General features: G+C 39.5%; 1 long non-coding RNA gene across 1 annotated transcript; it reads right to left on the bottom strand.

Annotated features, from left to right (window-relative positions):
* Nucleotides 1–1,123: 1,123 nt before the first annotated feature.
* LOC120802583 lies at nt 1,124–11,236 on the bottom strand. Its single transcript, XR_005709246.1, has 4 exons — nt 11,094–11,236; nt 3,378–3,431; nt 2,370–2,449; nt 1,124–2,249 (listed from the first exon to the last, which is right to left on the bottom strand). It is a non-coding gene; the product is annotated as an uncharacterized LOC120802583 (long non-coding RNA).
* Nucleotides 11,237–11,528: the final 292 nt, after the last annotated feature.

An 11,528-nucleotide genomic window follows, 5' to 3' on the forward strand; every position in this document is an offset into this window, starting at 1 on the left:
TACACTAAAATTGGTGTCCATGCTCTGGCGGTAAACATTAACCAAAATCTGAAGTGCCATATTGATTGTTGGAAGTGGGCGTGACCTATCTCATATTGCTCATAAATCAAGATGCCTTTGAGCAATCACAATTAAACTCACTGGAGACCTATCTCCTGTGCATACACGCAGAGTTTTGTTCAAATCCAATAAAGGGGGGACAATGTTGGGTGTGCAAATATTGAAATGCTGGATACATTGTGATGATGAAACAACTGTGTGATTGGTCTTGCTCCTTCTTTAAACAGAATTAAACTAGCTTATGTGAATTTGCTTGGCTTTGTCAAGCCTGAAACACATTCTATTTATTTTTTCCTTCATAAAACTGCTCCAAAGTTCCTAGGAAACAATAATCTATCATTACAATTAGTAAAGCAGGTTAATATAAATATTGATAGTTGAGTAGCTCTGTCTTAAGACAATATGACCTGCATCACAGGTTTCTTTTGTCCTTTTCCTATAATAGTTTGTGTACCATCCTATAGTATTTTGAATGATAGCTGTGAAGAGGGGTGTCAGTGTGGTTCTGCTGTGACAGAGAGTGTTGGACAGAATTTAGACAGCCTCTCTTCATCTTCAGCATGACCAAAATAGGTAATTTTAGGTTCAGTTTTCAACCAAAAGTGACACTAAACGGCACCACTTGTACAATGTTGGTTAAATTTAAAAAAAATTTTAAAAATTAAAAAAAAACAACACAAGAAGCACAGGTCAATGAGGTCTACTAAGAGTGTGTACCCATAAGGGCCAGGAGCAAAAGTAGGGAAAATTAGAAAAAAATAGAATAAGATAGAATAAACATTGAAGTGTTTATAATATACTATAAACACTTTTTAGCGTTTATAGCATATTATTGAGAACAGCATGGAGCAATTACAGAGACTAGAGCAGTGCCTCATTTTTTTATTTAATCTGTTCGAACGAAGTGTTGATTTATGTTAATGGTCATTTTGGAGACTGTAATTTGTGGTGCTGTTGAACTGTACTGGGTTGTACTAAGAGGTGTACCTAATATTTTGTCCATCCCATTAATATGAAATAAGGTTGAATAAAGTGGTAAGCGAGTGTAGATTCATTTAATCACTGTGTGTTTTAGTAACCCTTTCCCTAAACTGGAGAATCAGTATTTTTACTGAAGAACTTGAAACTTAAAATGAGTATGACATGAATTTATTTCAGCACTGGAGTAATATGCAGTAAGGAAAATCACTGGCAAGTGTATTTTTGCATCAGTAAAGAAAATATCTGAAACGATTTAAGGTCATATAAAGCTGTTTTCTTACTCATTCACGTCCGTAAAAGGAAAGAGAAAATATACAACGGCCAGATAAAAATGTTGACGCATGGTGTAACGTTACATTATCAGAACAGCAGCGGAGCTTGAATTAATAATCCTAATATATCCTGCTTGGGTGGGGATAAAAAGTAAACGGTGCTGTTTTGCTATTGCTGCATCTTAAACAAAGCGCTCCGGGAGGCTTTCGCTTCAAGTGACCGAGCAAAGCAAGTTGTACTGCTGTGATAAGCCTTTTACAATTAGCAGAGCTTGGGTCTCTGTCTAAAATAGTCCCACACTTTAGATGATCCTGTGCCAGGTTTTGTAGCTGCAGCCTGTTTTCCGGAGGAATCCATGCCTTGACCGGGCGCAGACATCTGTGCAACGTGCCGTTGTCAAATCGATGACGTTGGCTGCGTGGATGAGTCACTCCAGCCCAAGCTGACTGTCATTTAATGTTCCTATTCATATTTTTCTTGAGAACCGCTCAACCAAAAACCTTCACATTCCACACTGCACTTCCTTGGGTCCTCAACAATACACGTGCAGTTTGAAGTCGAACGGATAAGCGGTTGTCGAGAAAATCCAAGGACAGAAAGACAGAGATTTCTCCATTTATTAGTAGGATGAAATGTCTGTATTTTTAGAGCCATGTATATATAATATATAAGATGTAAAGCTGAGGTAGAAAGGAGGGAAGTCATGTCATGTTAAAGGTTCTTCGGTCTGAGTGAAGAAGCTGCTCTGTAGTGTTGTGATGCAGCAGGGGTTACTTGTGTATCGCTTGCCAGGTAGCAGCAGGCTTGACAGACATGGTGCACAGGTACTTCATCTCACCGATACCACCGATGCTCAGTAGACGGGTACCGGTGATGGCCTGATGCGGGTTTTTAGTCATGGACTGTGCACAGGCAGGATGCTTGCTGTTGCTCCTCTGTAAAAGGTAACAAGAAACGGGTGCGAGAAGTTTGCTTACTGAGTTTCTTTTCCCCTTTCCCCGTTCCTTTCACCCACTCCACCTTAACTGGACTGATGCAGCTTCGTGTGTCCTCACCTCCTATTTCCTAAATTCTATTATGAGTTCCCTTTTTGTCGCTGGTCCTGAGAAGCCGCCGAATATTCCCTGTGTACCACCTGGAGAAAAAAGAGAAGCGCATGCAGAGGGAAGTTGAGAGCTGACAGGACACTTTATGGACAACAAATGCAAATGTAATGTGAATAAGTCACATCCAGATATAATGTGGATTCAAGCTGAAAAATCTGGGTGTCAGAGGAGAAAGCCAGAGACACATTTGCAATGATAACACTTGCTCATTGGTTTTTAATATGCAGATAACTGCACTGTGCTGCTTTGAAAAATGATTCAGCATCACTTCTGAAGTCTTATGTGTCCCTGTGGGATTTCTTTTTAAGGCCTGTGTGATAGCAATATTACTTTTGACCAAAAGCACAAACTGCTGAATCAAACTCATTACTCTGAGTCCGCGGCTCAGGCTGTGCTATGGAAATAATGTAAATGGGTTGCCATGGTGAGATTTCAACCTCATAGGCATCAACATTATAAATACACCACAAGCTTCACTAAAAATACCTTAAAATACGTTTCGCTGTAATAGTAATTGAAATGAATTTCTAGCAGTTACAGTATGGAGGCTCCATGTAGGCTCCTGCAGGGATTATGACCATTTTAACTGAAAGCAAGTAACCTACCACATCATGGCACTTATTCTGATATGGATAATATCACTTAACAATTCAAATTTGCACACTTTTGTCAGAGTCTTCCTTGAGTATAACTGTAGATTTTTCCGTTAGGGGCTTGGTACACATCTGTAAAGCACTGATATACAGTAAGTAAGTGTATAAACTCCGAACCAGACTCTATAGGGGCATGTCTATAGAGTGTCTATAGACATGGTGTTGTCTTGTATGGAGGCTTATGTCACGCCAGGACAAACTGCAGACTGAGACCAAACGGTATAAGAAGAAATAAAGGTGGATTCCTGGATGGCATAACGGCAGATGAATTCTGAGCTCAATTCATCATTACATTGTTACTTACCTCTGCAAAACAGAATCAGAACCATAGCAAGCTGCTGGCGGGCACATGTGGCATCTGTAACAAATGAAAAGACACCAAAAAGTCTCAGAACATTCAGAAAAAGCTCAGAGCTTCTTCCAGCAGGTGTCCAGCGCCTGTGGACAGACACAGAGAAACGTCCTCCTTCGACCCACATCTCAGCTCAACCGAAATTTGATTACATTCATTGTTATTCAAATCACACAGCACATTTTGTGTGATGATATTAAATCTTCTTTCCGGTGACAAATGCATTTGTGCAATTACACACTTGACCCCTATTCAATTATATGTCTTAACTCCAGATTTGTTTCATCTGGCATTTGGGGAAGTAGTGTCAGGTGACAAACCCTGGACGGCTGCTAATTCCTCCATGGTGCACGTGGGTGCATTGCTTGCCTTTTGCAGTGCAAATATTACACAAAGTCTTACTTTAGCAAAAGCATTAACGCCACATATTCATGACGTTCCATTAAAAATAAATGTCTTACATTCAAAGTTAATTTAATGTAAAGAATTATGTGTAGTAAAAATTGGTGGCATATCTGTAGTAAAAGCTCATTATGATGAATGTGTAAGTAATATTGATAATATTTAATATGTTATATTTGGATGCTGTACTCTAACTGGTATACTCACTCCATATATTAATGATTTTGTATCCTAAGCCCTAATACATAGTGCACTGACTGAGCACTTTATTAGGAACACCACACTAATACTGGGTAGTTCTTCGCTTTGCTCTCAAGACAGACTCAGATCTCAAGGGTCCAGATTCCACAAGATGTCGGAAACGTTCCACTGAGATTCCGCTCCATGTTGACATGATTGCATCACATCATTTCTGCAGATTTGTCAGCTGCACATTCATGCTGCCAGTCTCCTGTTCTACCATAAACTACCATACACTGTGGCCATAAAGGGAAGCACATGGTCAGCAACAGTACTCAGGCTGTGGCATTCAAACCATGGTTGTTGATGATATGTTTTTACAGTCTTCATCTGTCCATGGTGTAGAGCCTTTGTCCACTGCAGCCTCCCATTTCTCTTCTTAGCTGACAGGAGCAGAACCTGATGTTGTCTTCTGCTGTTGTAGCCCATCAAGGTTGGACGTGCTTTGCATTCTGGGATGTCTTTCTGTTCACAGTGGTAAAGAGTGGTTTACCAGAGTTACTGCAGCCTTTCTGTCAGCTCCAATCAGTCTGGCCATTCTTCTCTGACCTCTTTGATCAACAAGGTGTTTCTGTCTTTCTGTCCACAGAGCTGCTGCTCACTGGATGTTTTTTGTTTTTCATACCATTCTGAGTAAAAACTCTTGAGACTGTTGTGTTTTAAAATTCCAGGAGATCAGCAGTTTCAGAAATACGCACTGGCACCAACAATCATGCCTAAGTCAAAGTCACTGAGATCACATTTTCCAAATTTAATACAAAATGAAGTGCACCTAAAGCCCACATGAAGCACATGAAGCCAGAAGTTCATCTTAAAAAAAAAGAAAGAACAGAAACTTAAAATATGTGAGTGCTATTAACTGGATATTGTAATTGCAGTTACCAAGTACTGTCCTTTACCGCCTTATCTTTGATGGAATGGAGCATCTTGTTAGGAGATGACTGCAAACAAAAATATAGATGTTTACCAAATGTTTACCACCCTGTGTCGTGCCTGCAGTGTACCTTTCAGGAACAGGTACAACCTCCACCAATCAGAGTCAAGGTCAGTAGTCTATAGGTAGCCGGCAAGGCAAAAACCAAGGCAAATAAAGTCTGCCTTCATTTGTTACTTCTCATAAAGCATGAGCGTGCAGTAGTCTTTGAAAGCAACCTACAGCACATAAGCATATCAACGTTTTAATCAGCTCCTCAGCTGGATTTCGGTAGCTGGACACAGAGGACAGAGAGATCTTAGTGAGTCACTCATACTGAGCGAATAAAAACCAAATACAAGTGGTCTGCTAGTAAGCTAACAGTATAATTGAACATCTATGAAATGTGTTTGTATGCAATTTTCAGATTTTCAGATAGCCAAAACATTTTGGCTCCCCATGCAGATATGAAGGGCTCATTCTAAGCCACCGAAAACACAACGATCTTTGTGAAAACACAATCATGATTATCATATTCCATTTCTGACAACAGATCCCTCTAAATTCTACACACTGGTCCTTCAAAGACAGACTGCAGATCTCACAGAACAGGTTATTGAAGGTTGCTTTGGTTTCAAACCCAATAGCTCACGTTGGCAAACATCGACCCCATCACCTTGGATGGTTACTTGAAGGCCTGAGCCGTGAAACGTTCTAACAAAAGCAGAGCCCCTGAGTGAATCGTAGGACTGGGGGAACTCATACCCATCAGATTGGAGCTAGCGTTGCTGACTTGTGCCTGCTGAGGACTAAGACCCACATGGGTACTTGTTCTTGTAGTGTTAGGAACTGAAAAAAGTTACCTTTTTACATTGAAATTATTCAAATTATGGCTTCTTGGTAATGTTGAAGTGCAAGCTGATTGTAATTTTTTAGTCATTTGTTTTTCGCCTTTAGTTTTGGAGTAATGTTACCAAGGATATTTAAGACATTTATTCTGTGGCATTGTTGGTAGCATAGTGTTACCTGGAATCCTCATTTTTGCTATTTTTACATCAAGGATGACAGAAATAAGTCTCTCAATAGAATAAAAAAATACAAATTAAAAAAATTTCTTACAATGGCTAGTTTAGACAAAATGGTGGAAATCATGCATAGAGAATGTGATACGCACTTTGGTCATATTTTAATGTCCCGCTCTCACCCATGTAATAATAAGAATAATCGAGGGCTATTATTAATACTGTGATACAGAGGATAGTCCATGGATGAAAGGTAAGAGCACAGAGGAGGCATTAGTCTTTTCACAAAGACCTTTAAGTTGCTGTGAAAGAAGAAGAATTGCTGCTCTTCAGTTCAACATGAGAGAACTGACACTACTACTTTCCTCTGCTGGTGATTTTTCACAGCTGACAATACAGCAGGCAATTTTTCATCTACTTATTTAAAAGGTATTAGAGCATAACCAGAATGTACACAACAGGAGGCCCCGGATCTGTTTTCCATCAGGAAATAAAATAAAAAGGGAAATATCGTAAATAACCAGGCGCATGTGGTAACAGTATGTGTTTATCATGTACCCCATTATGAAGAAATATGTACTGTTATCTACATACATTCCCACATGAACCGACACAGTAAATAAAGTATGCATACATTATAACTGTGCAATACACATGCACCTATATAGACATCAACATTTCAAATTTGCACTTGCTTAGATGTATGTGTATACAGAAATATCACGTTCAAGTGCAAATACAGATATATAACCCCCTTTTTACATAGGGTATTCTGAGAGGGAGCAGAAAGTAACTTTTATCATTCATTAGAAAGATTTTTCTTTGTGTCATCTGTTGTTTTCCCATTTTGACTTGTATCATGGATAAAATCGTAGTCAGGGAGGAGTCTGTTGTCATTCAGCAGTAAACACATTTCATTCAAATACTGGTTTGAGGCTGAAACTCCTTGTGTGTCAGGTAGAAAGTACATTCTGATGAGAGATATATTTACATAATTCCAACTTTCCCTAAAACATGTATGCTACAAACTCTGAATTACTAGAAAATGAATTCAGAGAACAGAATATCAATAAATGCTGACACAAATGACGAAGAAATAAATAAAGTGTTGCTGGCTTATGTAGTTTTGGTGTTTGAGCAGTAACTTTACAAGCTGTGGTTTGATGGATCTGTTCACTATCTAAATACAAAATACCGGCTTTAATGAATGTGCTGATGCTTGTCAAACTCTTGATTTAAAGGAAAAGATGCAGACACATTTCACTTTGGTCATGTTGACGGACATCACGACACCGCTGCACTGCGAGCCGTTATTACCATTTGGACAGTACATTATATTATCAATACACAACACAAACGCCAAGGCATAAAGAGCTTTAAACGCCTGCAGACCTCCGGCTATGCCACTGTTATCAGAAACGGACTTTGCTTCAGGAGACAGTTCAGACAAAATGACATCTCATTTCTCTAAAAACGTTTCTTAGGCGGAGGGGGGACTGGATGCAAGGATGGACACAAGTGAGGGACATGAGGAAACATTTAAGATAAGTGAGAAGTCCCCAGGGTAATTTTATGAATAATAAAGGTTTAACTTGCCTTACCTGCCCAAACAGGTACAACAAAGCCAGCAGAAGAGTCCGGGAGCTGTCAGTCAAAATATATATATATATATATATATATATATATATGAAACAAATATATTCCCCCTGTCCATGTACCAGGAGGAATCATAACAGCAAGCAAAACAGCTTTAAATGTCCATAGGGGCACTCGACCATTGCTTTAAGAGCTTTAAACACCTGCAGACCTCCGGTTAAAATTGTGAAAACTTTGTGCTTTAACTTTTTGACTAATTTTGAAATATATTCTGATTGCGCAATGTAGTGGCTATAGAATAATCACACTGTCAGTGAATAGATTGTTCCCCTATAAGCCTCACTCTCACTATGCAATTCTCTCTGCCACCGGGTACGAAATCTCCCGGGAAAATGAAGGCTCGGTTTGCGGCAGAAAGGACGTGCATCTGCCATTGTAGAGTCAAAACAGGAAGAGGGTAGCGCTTTTGTTTTCCCTGGTAGCTATTGGCAGCTTTCCCCAGGCGGCAAAAGAAAAAAGAGACCCGTTGTCGGAGGAGGCAAAGAAGGCAAAGAGGGAGAGTGAGAGCAACCCAGGTAAAACGACAGTGAACCTCGGACTGGCATTCACTCGATGAAGAGATCTGGGGCTCAAGAAGGTTCAAAACTGACATTCAGTTGGTCTTATTTCTACTAGATCAGTGAGTAACAAAACCTGCCTGCTGATTAATATAGTTACTGGATCGCCAGTCAACCAGGTGATCCAGTCAGGTTGGCAGCGGAGACGGTGATAACGTATTTTCTCTCCATTGATTTTCATAAGAACAAGTATCTACTGATGAGCTTGTCATTAATGTGAGCTTTCTCCATTACCCCTTCTTACTGAACCACTGACTGTTAGTCCTAATTTCAACTTTGTGGAAAATACATCACCGATCAGTATCAGTACTTTTTATAAGACAACAATTCGGCCCCAGTTTGGGCTCACAACTGATGAATTTAAAGCTTCACGACTGACCTCACATCATCATGTTTACTAAAACAAGAGTTCCTCAGGGGATGATTTTAGCACAGTTTTCATTTACCATTCACTATTCCCAACAGGTTTGGTCAGGATTCATGCAAATTTTCAATGGATTCTGCCCGTGTAGGGCTCCTTCTCAACAGTGAGGAGCCCACCTACAGACATCGGGTTAAGATATTTGTCAGCTGGTTTAATTTTAGTCACTTGAACCATAATATTAGTAAAACCAAGTCCTCCTAGAAAGGAAAGATGTAGAAGGAGAGGTAGAGGTAGAAAGTTGAAAGAGTTTCTTCTTACAAATGGCTACAACTCCCGATTTATTACAAAATGTTTTGGAGGAAAAGTTTAAAAAGTGCATGGGGTGGCCAGCTGACGACGCCTACATGCTCCACAGAAGAGGATGAAGACTAATTGGTTGGTTTGGCAAATGTACTAGCTAGTATCAAATGTATCTAGCTAACCGCGGAACCTACGTTGCGGGTTAGTGGTTTTTTATGGATAGGATGCCTGGTTGCCTGGTTTGGTCAGAAAAATTATGAATTTATTTAGAAAGTGATTACAGGTCTTATTTATTAATGCAAAGTCATGCACGGAAATAGACAGAAGCCTCTTAAGCTTCTTGTTTATTATCAAAAGTTTTTATAATTTTATTATTTTGATTTTACTATCAAAACAAGGTTGATAGTAAAGTACATTATACACTGTTTTGATGTTATTAATCAAATATTGTATCTGTGAACATTTTGCCTGAACCATAACAAAGCTTATATAAGGCCAGATAAACACTACAGCATATGAAATACTGAACTGAGATGTGTCCTGAGCTGTTGTCATGACACTCTGCTTGACTGTGTGTGGATAAAAAAAATCAAAAGCTAAGATCAAAAATCGGTCTGAACAGACAAATATACCCTATTTTTTCTTCTCAGTCTGTGCATCACCGCAACAACACTGCTCTGGCACCATCAAAGCACAGTCACAGATTCATGCTTTCAAAGTGATAAAAAATGCTATGTAAACACAAGTTTGGCAAGTGCATAAGATACTGCACAACACATTCAATAACAATGGTTTTGCTTGGCAAACAGAGAGGCCTGAATATAGAGATGTCTGATCTAGACAAAGATATATGGGCAACCACCGGTTATACTATCGTGGATTTTCATGGGAATAAATTCTAAAGCTTTTGATGACCAGTAGCGCAACTGCACGATCAGAATTTCAAAAACAAAAAATATCTCGAAACACTGGACATTCATGGTCCTCAGAGGATGACTCCTACTATTTTTTCGACTCCCTGACTGCTTCTCTAGCACAACCACCTAGAAAATAGTTATTGAATGTTTTTCAAAAAGTATTTAAACGTGAGTATAGAAGACAAAAAGAAAGAAAATAAATACATAAAACATACAAACCAGACCTCAACATATCATCCCCCTTCGCTGCACCCACCCTTCCAAATCTACACCCACCCTATCTCCACCACGGAAAAAAGGATCTGTAAAACATTATAGCAATAAGTACTAAAAATCCATAGTTTTACTAAGGAATGATAGATGTATTAATACTCAGTGTAATTTTTTCACCTGGCTGTTTACGAGTCATTTCATAGAACACCTGCACTGTAAGAGATGGCTTCAAAATGTGGACCTATCCTTTAAGCCTCAAAAATCTACATCCATTCAAAATCCATGATTGAATCTTCTTCAGTTATGTGTGTATATATATAAACTACCGGTCAAAAGTTTTAGAACACCCCTATTTTTCCAGTTCTTATTGAAAATTAAGCAGTCCAATTCCAGTGAATAACCTTAAAGGGTACAAAGGTCAGTGGTAAACTGCCCAACTGCCATAAAAAAATAAGAGTAGGTTTCCAAAACCTGAATAGTCACATAAATTTCATAGAAAACAGGCCTTTTTCAGGGATTAATAAGTTAGTTACCGTTCCTGCAGCAATGTCGATCGCGGGACCAAATGTGATAAAACTGCTACTTTTCTGGAGAGTAAACCTGTGTCAAAATGCTGCTGTTGTGTCGGATTTACCACAGGAAATATTTACGGGTGTTTTTACGTATATGACATACTGTCGGTAACAGTGCTTCGACGAGCTACTTGCGCCCCGAAGAAACTGAATAGGGGCCAACTTTACCTCATGACTCACCACTTACGGTGGGTCGCTGCTGGGCCAGACAAAGCTCAGGTTAAATAGCAACATGTAAAGTTACAGCAAAATCCATCTGTATTACAAACATGACGTCCAGCAGTGTCTTGCGTCAAGTGCAGATGTTTCTGTGGTTTTCCCAGGCCGAGTCCGAACATTTCTTTTAATATATTTTTCACTGAAAAGGGCAACAAGTTAGCAGCTACAACATTGTGATGAGTAGAGTCCAGCTCCCAAGAGGATCAACCCTTAAATTGTGGACAATCATGACTCAAAGACGATTTGTAAATACATAAATACATCTCCATACATTGACCAAAAATAAGCTTCACCTTATCTGTCCCTCCGCGTCCTTCTTATATGTACAGAACGAAATCCTCCTTGAACACTGTTCCTGGTTACATTAATGCCGAAGTGTCAATCATCAGCTGTCAACAAAACCTCTGCGAGGCCTGCCTGCCTGTGACCATGTCACCGTCAGTACCACACACAGAGTCTAAACCCTGCCCTTTCATTTCAATCACTGCAGCCTCCCACAATGACGTGGATGACAAAACACAGGGGACTTGTTGAAGTGGCAAACAGTTCCATAATAGATTCACTAGAGTCTGCCAAGGACAGCTGTGAGCCCGCTGTGATAAATACAGAGGGGCTAACAGAATGCAGCAGGATACAGTTCATTCCACTCAGGCAAAATTGAATACCTAGAAATGACACATGTTGTTCATCTCACGACTAATAAAATCCGGATACACACTACAGATACT

The sequence above is a fragment of the Xiphias gladius genome, chromosome 2 (genome assembly GCF_016859285.1).
Source record: "Xiphias gladius isolate SHS-SW01 ecotype Sanya breed wild chromosome 2, ASM1685928v1, whole genome shotgun sequence".
Taxonomy (NCBI): domain Eukaryota; kingdom Metazoa; phylum Chordata; class Actinopteri; order Istiophoriformes; family Xiphiidae; genus Xiphias; species Xiphias gladius.